Source organism: Pseudophryne corroboree, unplaced genomic scaffold (genome assembly GCF_028390025.1).
Source record: "Pseudophryne corroboree isolate aPseCor3 unplaced genomic scaffold, aPseCor3.hap2 scaffold_192, whole genome shotgun sequence".
NCBI classification, from domain to species: domain Eukaryota; kingdom Metazoa; phylum Chordata; class Amphibia; order Anura; family Myobatrachidae; genus Pseudophryne; species Pseudophryne corroboree.
Window position 1 is genome coordinate 493,799 of NW_026968559.1, and position 17,892 is coordinate 511,690.

Here is a 17,892-nt window from a genome sequence, read left to right on the forward strand (position 1 = left end):
ACTTGCCTCACAGAGCAGCTCTGGAGCTGTTACAGTGCCCAGCTGCTGCAAGAAATCAGCTTGAATGCTTCAGGGGCTGGGGCATTGCCAACATGAGCCCCACACCGAAGGAGGGTGGGGGTGTTTAATGCGAACTAAGGGTCACCCAAGCGCCGCAAAAGGCCGCCATGCCCTGCACGCCCCTTTTCTCTTTTCATATGCAGACGAGGGTTGAAGCCAACTTTGACCCACTGCTTGGATGGCATTACCATATGCAAATCAATCTGCTGCAGGCCTTCCCCCAGGAATGCTTGCACTAGTTGTTGCATTTGGTTTGTTGTTTGGGGGTGCTTCAGTATTAGGCAGCCTTCTGCCCTCCCATGTTCATCTGAAAATATGTGTTCTCCCTGCAGTTGTTGTCCCCAGATGAGAGTTCCCTTGTGCTGCCTCAGTTGAATCTCCTTTACTTGACAGAGATGTGCCTGAGCAGCGGCCCTCCCCAGCCCTATCCCAAATCATACTTATTTTGCATAGGAGATACCATGGTCATGAAGATTGTTCTCCCAGGGTGAGGTTCATTCATTGCATTCTGGGTATGCTGACCCCTGTGATTTCCCCAAATGTGGGAAACTCGACTGCATTATTTGTGGTAGTGGGGGACTGTGTTTGTGCTTTCCTCTGCTCAGCTCTGGTAAAAGTCAGATTTCTTTGTCTCAGATCTTCCTCTAGCCTTGTTCTTGTTTCGAGAGTTCCCTTGTGCTGCCTCAGTTGGATCTCCTTCACTTGACAGGGGGGTGCCCGAGCAGCGACCCTCCCCAGCTCTAGCCCAACTCCTACTTACCTGCCAGGTGAGATACTATGATCAGGAAGGTGCTTCTCCCAGGGCAAGGCTCACCCATTGCACTCTGGGTGTGCCGCTCCTGCGATTTCCCCAAATGTGGGAAACTTGACTGCATAATTTGTGTTTCCTCTGGTCGGCTCTCGTATAATTCAGATCTCTTTGTCTCAGGTCTTTCTCCAGCCTAGTTTGCTGTCTGTTTCCACTTCTCTTTTCTTGAGCCGCTCCCTTCTATGCCCTTGCGCACTATCCTGACCTCTCCCGTCTGCTTACTTTGTGCCTTCCAACGCACAATGCATACTACAGGTAGTGCTGCAGGGCCCACACCCTTTTACATGCTTTACAGAACAGCTCTGGAGCTGTTACAGTGCCCAGCTGCTGCAAGAAATCATCTTGAATGCTTCAGGGGCTGGGGCATAGCCAACATGAGCCCCACACCGAAGGAGGGTGGAGATGTTTAATGTGAATTAGGGGTCATCCAAGCACCACAAAAGGACGCCATGCCCTGCACATCCCTTTTTTCTTTTCATATGCAGACGAGGGTTGAAGCCAACTTTGACCCACTGCTTGGATGACATCACCATATGCAAATCCATCTGCTGTAGGCCTTCCCCCAGGAATGCTTGTACTAGTTGTTGCATTTGGTTTGTTGTTTGGGGGTGCTTCAGTATTAGGCAGCCTTCTGCCCTCCCATGTTCATCTGAAAATATGTGTTCTCCCAGCAGTTGTTGTCCCCAGATGAGAGTTCCCTTGTGCTGCCTCAGTTGAATCTCCTTTACTTGACAGAGATGTGCCTGAGCAGCGGCCCTCCCCAGCTCTATCCCAAATCATACTTATTTTGCATAGGAGATACCATGGTCATGAAGATTGTTCTCCCAGGGTGAGGTTCATTCATTGCATTCTGGGTATGCTGACTCCTATGATTTCCCCAAATGTGGGAAACCCGACTGCATTATTTGTGGTAGTGGGGGACTGTGTTTGTGCTTTCCTCTGGTCAGCTCTGGTAAAAGTCAGATTTATTTGTCTCAGATCTTCCTCTAGCCTTGTTCTTCTTTCGAGAGTTCCCTTGTGCTGCCTCAGTTGGATCTCCTTCACTTGACAGGGGGGTGCCCTAGCATCAACCCTCCCCAGCTCAAGCCCAACTCCTACTTACCTGCCAAGTGAGATACTATGATCATGAAGGTGCTTCTCCCAGGGCAAGGCTCACCCATTGCACTCTGGGTGTGCTGCTCCTGCGATTTCCCCAAATGTGGGAAACTTGACTGCATAATTTGTGTTTCCCCTGGTCAGCTCTCGTATAATTCAGATCTGTTTGTCTCAGGTCTCTCTCCAGCCTAGTTTGCTGTCTGTTTCAACTTCTCTTTTCTTGAGCCGCTCCCTTCTATGCCCTTGCGCATTATCTTGACTTCTCCCATCTGCTTACTTTGTGCCTTCCAATGCACAATGCGAACTACAGGTAGTGCTGCAGGGCCCACACCCTTTTACTTGCCTTACAGAGCAGCTCTGGAGCTATTACAGTGCCCAGCTGCTGCAAGTAATCAGCTTGAATGCTTCATGGGCTGGGGCATAGCCAACATGAGCCCCACACCGAAGTAGGGTGGAGGTGTTTAATGCGAACTAGGGGTCATCCAAGCGCCGCAAAAGGCCGCCATGCCCTGCACGCCCCTTTTCTCTTTTCATATGCAGACGAGGGTTGAAGCCAACTTTGACCCACTGCTTGGATGACATCACCATATGCAAATCCATCTGCTGCAGGCCTTCCCCCAGGAATGCTTGTACTAGTTGTTGCATTTGGTTTGTTGTTTGGGGGTGCTTCAGTATTAGGCAGCCTTCTGCCCTCCCATGTTCATCTGAAAATATGTGTTCTCCCTGCAGTTGTTGTCCCCAGATGAGAGTTCCCTTGTGCTGCCTCAGTTGAATCTCCTTTACTTGACAGAGATGTGCCTGAGCAGCGGCCCTCACCAGCCCTATCCCAAATCATACTTATTTTGCATAGGAGATACCATGGTCATAAAGATTGTTCTCCCAGGGTGAGGTTCATTCATTGCATTCTGGGTATGCTGACCCCTGTGATTTCCCCAAATGTGGGAAACTCGACTGCATTATTTGTGGTAGTGGGGGACTGTGTTTGTGCTTTCCTCTGGTCAGCTCTGGTAAAAGTCAGATTTCTTTGTCTCAGATCTTCCTCTAGCCTTGTTCCTCTTTCAAGAGTTCCCTTGTGCTGCCTCAGTTGGATCTCCTTCACTTGACAGGGGGGTGCCCGAGCAGCGACCCTCCCCAGCTCTAGTCCAACTCCTACTTACCTGCCAGGTGAGATACTATGATCATGAAGGTGCTACTCCCAGGGCAAGGCTCACCCATTGCACTCTGGGTGTGCTGCTCCTGCAATTTCCCCAAATGTGGGACACTTGACTGCATAATTTGTGTTTCCCCTGGTCGGCTCTCGTATAATTCAGATCTCTTTGTCTCAGGTCTCTCTCCAGTATAGTTTGCTGTCTGTTTCCACTTCTCTTTTCTTGAGCCGCTCCCTTCTATGCCCTTGCGCACTATCCTGACTTCTCCCGTCTGCTTACTTTGTGCCTTCCAATGCACAATGCAAACTACAGGTAGTGCTGCAGGGCCCACACCCTTTTACTTGCCTTACAGAGCAGCTCTGGAGCTGTTACAGTGCCCAGCTGCTGCAAGAAATCAGCTTGAATGCTTCAGGGGCTGGGGCATAGCCAACATGAGCCCCACACCGAAGGAGGGTGGAGGTGTTTAATGCGAACTAGAGGTCATCCAAGCGCCGCAAAAGGCCGCCATGCCCTGCACGCCCCTTTTCTCTTTTTTGATATGCAGACGAGGGTTGAAGCCAACTTTGACCCACTGCTTGGATGGCATTACCATATGCAAATCAATCTGCTGCAGGCCTTCCCCCAGGAATGCTTGCACTAGTTGTTGCATTTGGTTTGTTGTTTGGGGGTGCTTCAGTATTAGGCAGCCTTCTGCCCTCCCATGTTCATCTGAAAATATGTGTTCTCCCTGCAGTTGTTGTCCCCAGATGAGAGTTCCCTTGTGCTGCCTCAGTTGAATCTCCTTTACTTGACAGAGATGTGCCTGAGCAGCGGCCCTCCCCAGCCCTATCCCAAATCATACTTATTTTGCATAGGAGATACCATGGTCATGAAGATTGTTCTCCCAGGGTGAGGTTCATTCATTGCATTCTGGGTATGCTGACCCCTGTGATTTCCCCAAATGTGGGAAACTCAACTGCATTATTTGTGGTAGTGGGGGACTGTGTTTGTGCTTTCCTCTGGTCAGCTCTGGTAAAAGTCAGATTTCTTTGTCTCAGATCTTCCTCTAGCCTTGTTCTTCTTTCGAGAGTTCCCTTGTGCTGCCTCAGTTGGATCTCCTTCACTTGACAGGGGGGTGCACGAGCAGCGACCCTCCCCAGCTCTAGCCCAACTCCTATTTACCTGCCAGGTGAGATACTATGATCAGGAAGGTGCTTCTCCCAGGGCAAGGCTCACCCATTGCACTCTGGGTGTGCTGCTCCTGCGATTTCCCCAAATGTGGGACACTTGACGGCATAATTTGTGTTTCCTCTGGTCGGCTCTCATATAATTCAGATCTCTTTGTCTTAGGTCTTTCTCCAGCCTAGTTTGCTGTCTGTTTCCACTTCTCTTTTCTTGAGCCGCTCCCTTCTATGCCCTTGCGCACTATCCTGACCTCTCCCGTCTGCTTACTTTGTGCCTTCCAACGCACAATGCATACTACAGGTAGTGCTGCAGGGCCCACACCCTTTTACATGCTTTACAGAGCAGCTCTGGAGCTGTTACAGTGCCCAGCTGCTGCAAGAAATCATCTTGAATGCTTCAGGGGCTGGGGCATAGCCAACATGAGCCCCACACCGAAGGAGGGTGGAGATGTTTAATGCGAATTAGGGGTCATCCAAGCGCCACAAAAGGACGCCATGCCCTGCACATCCCTTTTTTCTTTTCATATGCAGACGAGGGTTGAAGCCAACTTTGACCCACTGCTTGGATGACATCACCATATGCAAAACCATCTGCTGCAGGCCTTCCCCCAGGAATGCTTGCACTAGTTGTTGCATTTGGTTTGTTGTTTGGGGGTGCTTCAGTATTAGGCAGCCTTCTGCCCTCCCATGTTCATCTGAAAATATGTGTTCTCCCTGCAGTTGTTGTCCCCAGATGAGAGTTCCCTTGTGCTGCCTCAGTTGAATCTCCTTTACTTGACAGAGATGTGCCTGAGCAGCGGCCCTCCCCAGCCCTATCCCAAATCATACTTATTTTGCATAGGAGATACCATGGTCATGAAGATTGTTCTCCCAGGGTGAGGTTCATTCATTGCATTCTTGGTATGCTGACCCCTGTGATTTCCCCAAATGTGGGAAACTCAACTGCATTATTTGTGGTAGTGGGGGACTGTGTTTGTGCTTTCTTCTGGTCAACTCTGGTAAAAATCAGATTTCTTTGTCTCAGATCTTCCTCTAGCCTTGTTCCTCTTTCGAGAGTTCCCTTGTGCTGCCTCAGTTGGATCTCCTTCACTTGACAGGGGGGTGCCCGAGCAGCGACCCTTCGCAGCTCTAGCCCAACTCCTACTTACCTGCCAGGTGAGATACTATGATCATGTAGGTGCTTCTCCCAGGGCAAGGCTCACCCATTGCACTCTGGGTGTGCTGCCCCTGTGATTTCCCCAAATGTGGGAAACTTGACTGCATAATTTGTGTTTCCCCTGGTCGGCTCTCGTATAATTCAGATCTCTTTGTCTCAGGTCTCTCTCCAGCCTAGTTTGCTGTCTGTTTCCACTTCTCTTTTCTTGAGCCGCTCCCTTCTATGCCCTTGCGCACTATCCTGACTTCTCCCGTCTGCTTACTTTGTGCCTTCCAACACACAATGCAAACTACAGGTAGTGCTGCAGGGCCCACACCCTTTTACTTGCCTCACAGAGCAGCTCTGGAGCTGTTACAGTGCCCAGCTGCTGCAAGAAATCAGCTTGAATGCTTCAGGGGCTGGGGCATTGCCAACATGAGCCCCACACCGAAGGAGGGTGGGGGTGTTTAATGCGAACTAAGGGTCACCCAAGCGCCGCAAAAGGCCGCCATGCCCTGCATGCCCCTTTTCTCTTTTCATATGCAGACGAGGGTTGAAGCCAACTTTGACCCACTGCTTGGATGGCATTACCATATGCAAATCAATCTGCTGCAGGCCTTCCCCCAGGAATGCTTGCACTAGTTGTTGCATTTGGTTTGTTGTTTGGGGGTGCTTCAGTATTAGGCAGCCTTCTGCCCTCCCATGTTCATCTGAAAATATGTGTTCTCCCTGCAGTTGTTGTCCCCAGATGAGAGTTCCCTTGTGCTGCCTCAGTTGAATCTCCTTTACTTGACAGAGATGTGCCTGAGCAGCGGCCCTCCCCAGCCCTATCCCAAATCATACTTATTTTGCATAGGAGATACCATGGTCATGAAGATTGTTCTCCCAGGGTGAGGTTCATTCATTGCATTCTGGGTATGCTGACCCCTGTGATTTCCCCAAATGTGGGAAACTCGACTGCATTATTTGTGGTAGTGGGGGACTGTGTTTGTGCTTTCCTCTGCTCAGCTCTGGTAAAAGTCAGATTTCTTTGTCTCAGATCTTCCTCTAGCCTTGTTCTTGTTTCGAGAGTTCCCTTGTGCTGCCTCAGTTGGATCTCCTTCACTTGACAGGGGGGTGCCCGAGCAGCGACCCTCCCCAGCTCTAGCCCAACTCCTACTTACCTGCCAGGTGAGATACTATGATCAGGAAGGTGCTTCTCCCAGGGCAAGGCTCACCCATTGCACTCTGGGTGTGCCGCTCCTGCGATTTCCCCAAATGTGGGAAACTTGACTGCATAATTTGTGTTTCCTCTGGTCGGCTCTCGTATAATTCAGATCTCTTTGTCTCAGGTCTTTCTCCAGCCTAGTTTGCTGTCTGTTTCCACTTCTCTTTTCTTGAGCCGCTCCCTTCTATGCCCTTGCGCACTATCCTGACCTCTCCCGTCTGCTTACTTTGTGCCTTCCAACGCACAATGCATACTACAGGTAGTGCTGCAGGGCCCACACCCTTTTACATGCTTTACAGAACAGCTCTGGAGCTGTTACAGTGCCCAGCTGCTGCAAGAAATCATCTTGAATGCTTCAGGGGCTGGGGCATAGCCAACATGAGCCCCACACCGAAGGAGGGTGGAGATGTTTAATGTGAATTAGGGGTCATCCAAGCGCCACAAAAGGACGCCATGCCCTGCACATCCCTTTTTTCTTTTCATATGCAGACGAGGGTTGAAGCCAACTTTGACCCACTGCTTGGATGACATCACCATATGCAAATCCATCTGCTGTAGGCCTTCCCCCAGGAATGCTTGTACTAGTTGTTGCATTTGGTTTGTTGTTTGGGGGTGCTTCAGTATTAGGCAGCCTTCTGCCCTCTCATGTTCATCTGAAAATATGTGTTCTCCCAGCAGTTGTTGTCCCCAGATGAGAGTTCCCTTGTGCTGCCTCAGTTGAATCTCCTTTACTTGACAGAGATGTGCCTGAGCAGCGGCCCTCCCCAGCTCTATCCCAAATCATACTTATTTTGCATAGGAGATACCATGGTCATGAAGATTGTTCTCCCAGGGTGAGGTTCATTCATTGCATTCTGGGTATGCTGACTCCTATGATTTCCCCAAATGTGGGAAACTCGACTGCATTATTTGTGGTAGTGGGGGACTGTGTTTGTGCTTTCCTCTGGTCAGCTCTGGTAAAAGTCAGATTTATTTGTCTCAGATCTTCCTCTAGCCTTGTTCTTCTTTCGAGAGTTCCCTTGTGCTGCCTCAGTTGGATCTCCTTCACTTGACAGGGGGGTGCCCTAGCATCAACCCTCCCCAGCTCAAGCCCAACTCCTACTTACCTGCCAAGTGAGATACTATGATCATGAAGGTGCTTCTCCCAGGGCAAGGCTCACCCATTGCACTCTGGGTGTGCTGCTCCTGCGATTTCCCCAAATGTGGGAAACTTGACTGCATAATTTGTGTTTCCCCTGGTCAGCTCTCGTATAATTCAGATCTGTTTGTCTCAGGTCTCTCTCCAGCCTAGTTTGCTGTCTGTTTAAACTTCTCTTTTCTTGAGCCGCTCCTTTCTATGCCCTTGCGCACTATCCTGACTTCTCCCGTCTGCTTACTTTGTGCCTTCCAACGCACAATGCGAACTACAGGTAGTGCTGCAGGGCCCACACCCTTTTAGTTGCCTTACAGAGCAGCTCTGGAGCTGTTACAGTGCCCAGCTGCTGCAAGAAATCAGCTTGAATGTTCTTCGTTGATTGATGGAAGAAACATCTTACAAAAACTCTCCAGATTATTGACTTTTTAAAGCTTTTCTAGGAAACGTTCTAGATGAATGCTTATTAGCGTTTGTCAGAATGTAAGTTTGCAAAGTGTCACTGTGGCGCAATCAGTTAGCGTGTTCGGTTATTATCCAAAAGGTTGGTGGTTCAATCCCACCCAGGGACGTAATTTACCTTGTTATCAGATTTTGGTGATCTTTAAGTAGACAAGTCAAAATTTCAAACCCCCTCTTGTGGTGTAGGGTACCTGGCCTTCTCTGATGTAATCAGAGTTAGATTTGATTAAGTGATTTTATAAAAAAAAACAGCTAGGAAGCACAATTTAGCAGTGGGTTGCAGAGAAAAAGAAATATGCTGGCAAAAAAATCCAATTGAGTGATTAAACAGCTCTTCATTTTCTGGCTTTATTTTTATGCTAACAAATTTGTTCTCTGAAAAGTGTCCACAAAGCCAAGTATCTGATTAACACCTTTGTAGGGATGGTTTTTCACCTATTACTAAATTAAACTTGCTTCATTGGAAAGGCAGCAAGATGCATCGTCATTTCAATATCTACTGAAATAATACAGGTTGACACCAGGAAACATTAACGCCACTGCATCCTTGCTGCTTTCTCATGTGGAAGTCTGTTTAATGTGAAAACAAGGTGATATCTAATTAGCATACAGGTAAGGAATTAAGAAAATCTTTATTTAAGGGTGAAGATGTTTCTCACAAAATCGTTGCCCCAATGCATCATTGAAATTCAAGCTGGAAAGATGATTTTAATATATCACTTGTACATTTTGTATTGCTCTTCTGGTGACAATGTAGTTTGTTTTTGTCAATTACCATTTTAATAATAGGGTAAAGAAAATTAAGTGGATTTTTAAAAGAAAACAATACTGTCAATATACTATTAAACAAATTAAAATGGTAAAAGTTATTGTACTTTAAGTAAAAATAAAAGAGCTAAAATATCAATCCCAATTTTGGATTACTTTAATTAAAAAAAAATGCATATAGCAGAGGGTAGTTTCAATCTGCCTACCTCTGGGTTATCGGCCCAGCATGCTTCCATTGCAGTACTCTGCTGCACATGTAAGTGCAAGAGATCCTGAAGCACTCACTCATCATGGGAAAGTACCAATGTGTTTCTTCGTTGGTTGATGGAAGAAACATCTTACAAAAACTCTCCAGATTATTGACTTTTTAAAGTTTTTCTAGGAAACGTTCTAGATGAATGCTTATTAGCCTTTGTCAGTATGAACTTTTTGCAAAGTGTCTCTGTGGCGCAATCGGTTAGTGTGTTTGGCTATTAACCAAAAGGTTGGTGGTTCAATCCCACCCAGGGATGTAATTGACCTTGTGATCAGATTTTGGTGATATTTAAGTAGACAAGTCAAAATTTCAAACCCCCGGTTATGGTGTGGGTACCTGGCCTTCCCTGATGTAATCAGAGTTAGATTTGATTCAGTGATTTTATAAAAACAGCTAGGAAGCACAATTTAGCGGTAGGTTGCAGAGAAAAAAAATATGCTGGCAGAAAAATCCAATTGAGTGATTAAACAGCTCTTCATTTTCTGGCTTTATTTTTATGCTAACAAATTTGTTCTCTGAAAAGTGTCCACAAAGCCAAGTCTCTGATTAACACCTTTGTAAGGATGGTTTTTCACCTATTACTAAATTAAACTTGCTTCATTGGAAAGGCAGCAAGATGCATCCTCATTTCAATGTCTACTGAAATAATACAGGTTGACACCAGGAAACATTAACGCCACTGCATCCTTGCTGCTTTCTCATGTGGAAGTCTGTTTAATGTGAAAACAAGGTGATATCTAATTAGCACACAGGTAAGGAATTAAGAAAATCTTTATTTAAGGGTGAAGATGTTTCTCACAAAATCGTTGCCCCAATGCATCATTGAAATTCAAGCTGGAAAGATGATTTTAATATATCACTTGTACATTTTGTATTGCTCTTCTGGTGACAATGTAGTTTGTTTTTGTCAATTACCATTTTAATAATAGGGTAAAGAAAATTAAGTGGATTTTTGAAAGAAAACAATACTGTCAATATACTATTAAAACAAATTAAAATGGTAAAAGTTATTGTACTTTAAGTAAAAATAAAAGAGCCAAAATATCAATCCCAGTTTTGGATTACTTTAATTAACAAAAAAAAATGCATATAGCAGAGGATAGTTTCAATCTGCCTACCTGTGGGTTATGGGCCCAGCATGCTTCCATTGCTGTACTCTGCTGCACATGTAAGTGCAAGAGATCCTGAAGCACTCACTCATCATGGGAAAGTACCAATGTGTTTCTTCGTTGGTTGATAGAAGAAACATCTTACAAAAACTCTCCAGATTATTGACTTTTTTAAGTTTTTCTAGGAAACGTTTTAGATGAATGCTTATTAGCATTTGTCAGTATGTACTTTTGCAAAGTGTCTCTGTGGCGCAATCAGTTAGTGTGTACGGCTATTAACCAAAAGGTTGGTGGTTCAATCCCACCCAGGGACGTAATTGACCTTGTTATTAGATTTTGGTGATCTTTAAGTAGACAAGTCAAATTTCATACCCCCTGTTATTGTGTAGGGTACCTGGCCTTCTCTGATGTAATCAGAGTTAGATTTGATTCAATGATTTTATAAAAACATCTAGGAAGCACAATTTAGCAGTGGGTTGCAGAGAAAAAGAAATATGCTGGCAAAAAAATCAAATTGCGTGATTAAACAGCTCTTCATTTTCTGGCTTTATTTTTATGCTAACAAATTTGTTCTCTGAAAAGTGTCCACAAAGCCAAGTCTCTGATTAACACCTTTGTAGGGATGGTTTTTCACCTATTACTAAATTAAACTTGCTTCATTGGAAAGGCAGCAAGATGCATCCTCATTTCAATGTCTACTGAAATAATACAGGTTGAAACCAGGAAACATTAACGCCACTGCATCCTTGCTGCTTTCTCATGTGGAAGTCTGTTTAATGTGAAAACAAGGTGATATCTAATTAGCACACAGGTAAGGAATTACGAAAATCTTTATTTAAGGGTGAAGATGTTTCTCACAAAATTGTTGCCCCAATGCATCATTGAAATTCAAGCTGGAAAGATGATTTTAATATATCACTTGTACATTTTGTATTGCTCTTCTGGTGACAATGTAGTTTTTTTTGTCAATTACCATTTTAATAATAGGGTAAAGAAAATTAAGTGGATTTTTGAAAGAAAACTATACTGTCAATATACTATTAAAACAAATTAAAATGGTAAAAGTTATAGTACTTTAAGTAAAAATAAAAGAGCAAAAATATCAATCCCAGTTTTGATTACTTAAATTAACAAAAAAAAATGCATATAGCAAAGGATAGTTTCAATCTGCCTACCTCTGGGTTATGGGTCCAGCATGCTTCCATTGCAGTACTCTGCTGCACATGTAAGTGCAAGAGATCCTGAAGCACTCACTCATCATGGGAAAGTACCAATGTGTTTATTCGTTGGTTGATGGAAGAAACATCTTACAAAAACTCTCCAGATTATTTATTTTTTAATGTTTTTCTAGGAAACGTTCTAGATGTATGCTTATTAGCCTTTGTCAGTATGAACTTTTTGCAAAGTGTCTCTGTGGCGCGATCGGTTAGTGTGTTCGACTATTAACCAAAAGGTTGGTGGTTCAATCCCACCCAGGGACGTAATTGACCTTGTGATCGGATTTTGGTGATATTTAAGTAGACAAGTCAAAATTTCAAACCCCTGGCCTTCTCTGATGTAATCAGAGTTAGATTTGATTCAGTGATTTTATAAAAAACAGCTAGGAAGCACAATTTAGCAGTGGGTTACAGAGAAAAAAAATATGCTGGCAGAAAAATCCAATTGAGTGATTAAACAGCTCTTCATTTTCTGGCTTTATTTTTATGCTAACAAATTTGTTCTCTGAAAAGTGTCCACAAAGCCAAGTCTCTGATTAACACCTTTGTAAGGATGGTTTTTCACCTATTACTAATTTAAACTTGCTTCATTGGAAAGGCAGCAAGATGCATCCTCATTTCAATGTCTACTGAAATAATACAGGTTGACACCAGGAAACATTAACGCCACTGCATCCTTGCTGCTTTCTCATGTGGAAGTCTGTTTAATGTGAAAACAAGGTGATATCTAATTAGCACACAGGTAAGGAATTAAGAAAATCTTTATTTAAGGGTGAAGATGTTTCTCACAAAATCGTTGCCCCAATGCATCATTGAAATTCAAGCTGGAAAGATGATTTTACTATATCACTTGTACATTTTGTATTGCTCTTCTGGTGACAATGTAGTTTGTTTTTGTCAATTACCATTTTAATAATAGGGTAAAGAAAATTAAGTGGATTTTTGAAAGAAAACAATACTGTCAATATACTATTAAAACAAATTAAAATGGTAAAAGTTATTGTACTTTAAGTAAAAATAAAAGAGCCAAAATATCAATCCCAGTTTTGGATTACTTTAATTAACAAAAAAAAAGCATATAGCAAAGGATAGTTTCAATCTGCCTACCTCTGGGTTATGGGCCCAGCATGCTTCCATTGCTGTACTCTGCTGCACATGTAAGTGCAAGAGATCCTGAAGCACTCACTCATCATGGGAAAGTACCAATGTGTTTCTTCGTTGGTTGATGGAAGAAACATCTTACAAAAACTCTCCAGATTATTGACTTTTTAAAGTTTTTCTAGGAAACGTTTTAGATGAATGCTTATTAGCCCTTGTCAGTATATACTTTTGCAATGTGTCTCTGTGGCGCAATTAGTTAGTGTGTACGGCTATTAACCAAAAGGTTGGTGGTTCAATCCCACCCAGGTACGTAATTGACCTTGTTATCAGATTTTGGTGATCTTTAAGTAGACAAGTCAAAATTTCAAACCCCCTGTTATGGTGTAGGGTACCTGGCCTTCTCTGATGTAATCAGAGTTAGATTTGATTCAGTGATTTTATAAAAACAGCTAGGAAGCACAATTTAGCAGTGGGTTGCAGAGAAAAAGAAATATGCTGGCAGAAAAATCCAATTGAGTGATTAAACAGCTCTTCATTTTCTGGCTTTATTTTTATGCTAACAAATTTGTTCTCTGAAAAGTGTCCACAAAGCAAAGTCTCTGATTAACACCTTTGTAGGGATGGTTTTTCACCTATTACTAAATTAAACTTGCTTCATTGGAAAGGCAGCAAGATGCATCCTCATTTCAATGTCTACTGAAATAATACAGGTTGACACCAGGAAACATTAACGCCACTGCATCCTTGCTGCTTTCTCATGTGGAAGTCTGTTTAATGCGAAAACAAGGTGATATCTAATTAGCACACAGGTAAGGAATTAAGAAAATCTTTATTTAAGGGTGAAGATGTTTCTCACAAAATCGTTGCCCCAATGCATCATTGAAATTCAAGCTGGAAAGATGATTTTAATATATCACTTGTACATTTTGTATTGCTCTTCTGGTGACAATGTAGTTTGTTTTTGTCAATTACCATTTTAGTAATAGGGTAAAGAAAATTAAGTGGATTTTTGAAAGAAAACAATACTGTCAATATACTATTAAAACAAATTAAAATGGTAAAAGTTATTGTACTTTAAGTAAAAATAAAAGAGCCAAAATATCAATCCCAGTTTTGGATTACTTTAATTAACAAAAAAAAAGCATATAGCAAAGGATAGTTTCAATCTGCCTACCTCTGGGTTATGGGCCCAGCATGCTTCCATTGCTGTACTCTGCTGCACATGTAAGTGCAAGAGATCCTGAAGCACTCACTCATCATGGGAAAGCACCAATGTGTTTCTTCGTTGGTTGATAGAAGAAACATCTTACAAAAACTCTCCAGATTATTGACTTTTTTTAAGTTTTTCTAGGAAACGTTTTAGATGAATGCTTATTAGCATTTGTCAGTATGTACTTTTGTAAAGTGTCTCTGTGGCGCAATCAGTTAGTGTGTACGGCTATTAACCAAAAGGTTGGTGGTTCAATCCCACCCAGGGAAGTAATTGACCTTGTTATCAGATTTTGGTGATCTTTAAGTAGACAAGTCAAATTTCATACCCCCTGTTATTGTGTAGGGTACCTGGCCTTATCTGATGTAATCAGAGTTAGATTTGATTCAATGATTTTATAAAAACATCTAGGAAGCACAATTTAGCAGTGGGTTGCAGAGAAAAAGAAATATGCTGGCAAAAAAATCAAATTGCGTGATTAAACAGCTCTTCATTTTCTGGCTTTATTTTTATGCTAACAAATTTGTTCTCTGAAAAGTGTCCACAAAGCCAAGTCTCTGATTAACACCTTTGTAGGGATGGTTTTTCACCTATTACTAAATTAAACTTGCTTCATTGGAAAGGCAGCAAGATGCATCCTCATTTCAATGTCTACTGAAATAATACAGGTTGAAACCAGGAAACATTAACGCCACTGCATCCTTGCTGCTTTCTCATGTGGAAGTCTGTTTAATGTGAAAACAAGGTGATATCTAATTAGCACACAGGTAAGGAATTACGAAAATCTTTATTTAAGGGTGAAGATGTTTCTCACAAAATTGTTGCCCCAATGCATCATTGAAATTCAAGCTGGAAAGATGATTTTAATATATCACTTGTACATTTTGTATTGCTCTTCTGGTGACAATGTAGTTTTTTTTGTCAATTACCATTTTAATAATAGGGTAAAGAAAATTAAGTGGATTTTTGAAAGAAAACTATACTGTCAATATACTATTAAAACAAATTAAAATGGTAAAAGTTATTGTACTTTAAGTAAAAATAAAAGAGCAAAAATATCAATCCCAGTTTTGATTACTTAAATTAACAAAAAAAAATGCATATAGCAAAGGATAGTTTCAATCTGCCTACCTCTGGGTTATGGGTCCAGCATGCTTCCATTGCAGTACTCTGCTGCACATGTAAGTGCAAGAGATCCTGAAGCACTCACTCATCATGGGAAAGTACCAATGTGTTTATTCGTTGGTTGATGGAAGAAACATCTTACAAAAACTCTCCAGATTATTTATTTTTTAATGTTTTTCTAGGAAACGTTCTAGATGTATGTTTATTAGCCTTTGTCAGTATGTACTTTTTGCAAAGTGTCTCTGTGGTGCGATCGGTTAGTGTGTTCGACTATTAACCAAAAGGTTGGTGGTTCAATCCCACCCAGGGACGTAATTGACCTTATGATCAGATTTTGGTGATATTTAAGTAGACAAGTCAAAATTTCAAACCCCCTCTTATTGTGTAGGGTACCTGGCCTTCTCTGATGTAATCAGAGTTAGATTTGATTTAGTGATTTTATAAAAACAGCTAGTAAGCACAATTTAGCAGTGGGTTGCAGAGAAAAAGAAATATGCTGGCAGAAAAATCCAATTGAGTGATTAAACAGCTCTTCATTTTCTGGCTTTATTTTTATGCTAACAAATTTGTTCTCTGAAAAGTGTCCACAAAGCCAAGTCTCTGATTAACACCTTTGTAAGGATGGTTTTTCACCTATTACTAAATTAAACTTGCTTCATTGGAAAGGCAGCAAGATGCATCCTCATTTCAATGTCTACTGAAATAATACAGGTTGACACCAGGAAACATTAATGCCACTGCATCCTTGCTGCTTTCTCATGTGGAAGTCTGTTTAATGTGAAAACAAGGTGATATCTAATTAGCACACAGGTAAGGAATTAAGAAAATCTTTATTTAAGGGTGAAGATGTTTCTCACAAAATCGTTGCCCCAATGCATCATTGAAATTCAAGCTGGAAAGATGATTTTAATATATCACTTGTACATTTTGTATTGCTCTTCTGGTGACAATGTAGTTTGTTTTTGTCAATTACCATTTTAATAAAAGGGTAAAGAAAATTAAGTGGATTTTTGAAAGAAAACTATACTGTCAATATACTATTAAAACAAATTAAAATGGTAAAAGTTATTGTACTTTAAGTAAAAATAAAAGAGCAAAAATATCAATCCCAGTTTTGATTACTTAAATTAACAAAAAAAATGCATATAGCAAAGGATAGTTTCAATCTGCCTACTTCTGGTTTATGGGTCCAGCATGCTTCCATTGCAGTACTCTGCTGCACATGTAAGTGCAAGAGATCCTGAAGCACTTACTCATCATGGGAAAGTACCAATGTGTTTCTTCGTTGGTTGATGGAAGAAAAATCTTACAAAAACTCTCCAGATTATTGACTTTTTAAAGTTTTTCTAGGAAACGTTTTAGATGAATGCTTATTAGCCTTTGTCAGTATAGACTTTTGCAAAGTGTCTCTGTGGCACAATCAGTTAGTATGTACGGCTATTAACCAAAAGGTTGGTGGTTCAATCCCACCCAGGGACCTAATTGACCTTGTTATCAGATTTTGGTGATCTTTACATAGACAAGTCAAAATTTCAAACCCCCTGTTATAGTGTAGGGTACCTGGCCTTCTCTGATGTAATCAGAGTTAGATTTGATTCAGTGATTTTATAAAAACAGCTAGGAAGCACAATTTAGCAGTGGGTTGCAGAGAAAAAGAAATATGCTGGCAAAAAAATCCAATTGAGTGATTAAACAGCTCTTCATTTTCTGGCTTTATTTTTATGCTAACAAATTTGTTCTCTGAAAAGTGTCCACAAAGCCAAGTCTCTGATTAACACCTTTGTAGGGATGGTTTTTCACCTATTACTAAATTAAACTTGCTTCATTGGAAAGGCAGCAAGATGCATCCTCATTTCAATGTCTACTGAAATAATACAAGTTGACACCAGGAAACATTAACGCCACTGCATCCTTGCTGCTTTCTCATGTGGAAGTCTGTTTAATGTGAAAACAAGGTGATATCTAATTAGCACACAGGTAAGGAATTAAGAAAATCTTTATTTAAGGGTGAAGATGTTTCTCACAAAATCGTTGCCCCAATGCATCATTGAAATTCAAGCTGGAAAGATGATTTTAATATATCACTTGTACATTTTGTATTGCTCTTCTGGTGACAATGTAGTTTGTTTTTGTCAATTACCATTTTAATAATAGGGTAAAGAAAATTAAGTGGATTTTTGAAAGAAAACAATACTGTCAATATACTATTAAAACAAATTAAAATGGTAAAAGTTATTGTACTTTAAGTAAAAATAAAAGAGCCAAAATATCAATCCCAGTTTTGGATTACTTTAACAAACAAAAAAATGCATATAGCAGAGGATAGTTTCAATCTGCCTACCTCTGGGTTATGGGCCCAGCATGCTTCCATTGCTGTACTCTGCTGCACATGTAAGTGCAAGAGATCCTGAAGCACTCACTCATCATGGGAAAGTACCAATGTGTTTCTTCGTTGGTTGATAGAAGAAACATCTTACAAAAACGCTCCAGATTATTGACTTTTTTAAGTTTTTCTAGGAAACGTTTTAGATGAATGCTTATTAGCATTTGTCAGTATGTACTTTTGCAAAGTGTCTCTGTGGCGCAATCAGTTAGTGTGTACGGCTATTAACCAAAAGGTTGGTGGTTCAATCCCACCCAGGGACGTAATTGACTTTGTTATCAGATTTTGGTGATCTTTAAGTAGACAAGTCAAATTTCATACCCCCTGTTATGGTGTAGGGTACCTGGCCTTCTCTGATGCAATCAGAGTTAGATTTGATTCAGTGATTTTATAAAAACATCTAGGAAGCACAATTTAGCAGTGGGTTGCAGAGAAAAAGAAATATGCTGGCAAAAAAAAACAAATTGCGTGATTAAACAGCTCTTCATTTTCTGGCTTTATTTTTATGCTAAC

General features: G+C 41.7%; 15 non-coding genes across 15 annotated transcripts; all 15 read left to right on the forward strand.

Moving 5' to 3' along the window:
• Positions 1-496: 496 nt before the first annotated feature.
• LOC135004253 (U1 spliceosomal RNA) lies at positions 497-660 on the forward strand. The gene has a single exon (XR_010205080.1). It is a non-coding gene; the product is annotated as a U1 spliceosomal RNA (small nuclear RNA).
• A 152-nt stretch (positions 661-812) lies between these two features.
• LOC135004279 (U1 spliceosomal RNA) lies at positions 813-975 on the forward strand. The gene has a single exon (XR_010205106.1). It is a non-coding gene; the product is annotated as a U1 spliceosomal RNA (small nuclear RNA).
• A 671-nt stretch (positions 976-1,646) lies between these two features.
• On the forward strand, positions 1,647-1,810 carry LOC135004276 (U1 spliceosomal RNA). Its single transcript, XR_010205103.1, has one exon. It is a non-coding gene; the product is annotated as a U1 spliceosomal RNA (small nuclear RNA).
• A 152-nt stretch (positions 1,811-1,962) lies between these two features.
• On the forward strand, positions 1,963-2,125 carry LOC135004292 (U1 spliceosomal RNA). Its single transcript, XR_010205118.1, has one exon. It is a non-coding gene; the product is annotated as a U1 spliceosomal RNA (small nuclear RNA).
• A 671-nt stretch (positions 2,126-2,796) lies between these two features.
• Positions 2,797-2,960, forward strand: LOC135004258 (U1 spliceosomal RNA). Its single transcript, XR_010205085.1, has one exon. It is a non-coding gene; the product is annotated as a U1 spliceosomal RNA (small nuclear RNA).
• A 152-nt stretch (positions 2,961-3,112) lies between these two features.
• Positions 3,113-3,275, forward strand: LOC135004287 (U1 spliceosomal RNA). Its single transcript, XR_010205114.1, has one exon. It is a non-coding gene; the product is annotated as a U1 spliceosomal RNA (small nuclear RNA).
• A 673-nt stretch (positions 3,276-3,948) lies between these two features.
• Positions 3,949-4,112, forward strand: LOC135004247 (U1 spliceosomal RNA). The gene has a single exon (XR_010205074.1). It is a non-coding gene; the product is annotated as a U1 spliceosomal RNA (small nuclear RNA).
• Positions 4,113-4,264: 152 nt separating this feature from the next.
• Positions 4,265-4,427, forward strand: LOC135004307 (U1 spliceosomal RNA). The gene has a single exon (XR_010205132.1). It is a non-coding gene; the product is annotated as a U1 spliceosomal RNA (small nuclear RNA).
• A 671-nt stretch (positions 4,428-5,098) lies between these two features.
• Positions 5,099-5,262, forward strand: LOC135004269 (U1 spliceosomal RNA). The gene has a single exon (XR_010205096.1). It is a non-coding gene; the product is annotated as a U1 spliceosomal RNA (small nuclear RNA).
• Positions 5,263-5,414: 152 nt separating this feature from the next.
• On the forward strand, positions 5,415-5,577 carry LOC135004297 (U1 spliceosomal RNA). Its single transcript, XR_010205123.1, has one exon. It is a non-coding gene; the product is annotated as a U1 spliceosomal RNA (small nuclear RNA).
• A 671-nt stretch (positions 5,578-6,248) lies between these two features.
• Positions 6,249-6,412, forward strand: LOC135004254 (U1 spliceosomal RNA). The gene has a single exon (XR_010205081.1). It is a non-coding gene; the product is annotated as a U1 spliceosomal RNA (small nuclear RNA).
• A 152-nt stretch (positions 6,413-6,564) lies between these two features.
• Positions 6,565-6,727, forward strand: LOC135004280 (U1 spliceosomal RNA). Its single transcript, XR_010205107.1, has one exon. It is a non-coding gene; the product is annotated as a U1 spliceosomal RNA (small nuclear RNA).
• Positions 6,728-7,398: 671 nt separating this feature from the next.
• On the forward strand, positions 7,399-7,562 carry LOC135004267 (U1 spliceosomal RNA). The gene has a single exon (XR_010205094.1). It is a non-coding gene; the product is annotated as a U1 spliceosomal RNA (small nuclear RNA).
• A 152-nt stretch (positions 7,563-7,714) lies between these two features.
• Positions 7,715-7,877, forward strand: LOC135004293 (U1 spliceosomal RNA). Its single transcript, XR_010205119.1, has one exon. It is a non-coding gene; the product is annotated as a U1 spliceosomal RNA (small nuclear RNA).
• Positions 7,878-9,416: 1,539 nt separating this feature from the next.
• On the forward strand, positions 9,417-9,490 carry TRNAN-AUU (transfer RNA asparagine (anticodon AUU)). The gene has a single exon. It is a non-coding gene; the product is annotated as a tRNA-Asn (tRNA).
• The last annotated feature ends 8,402 nt before the right edge of the window (positions 9,491-17,892 follow it).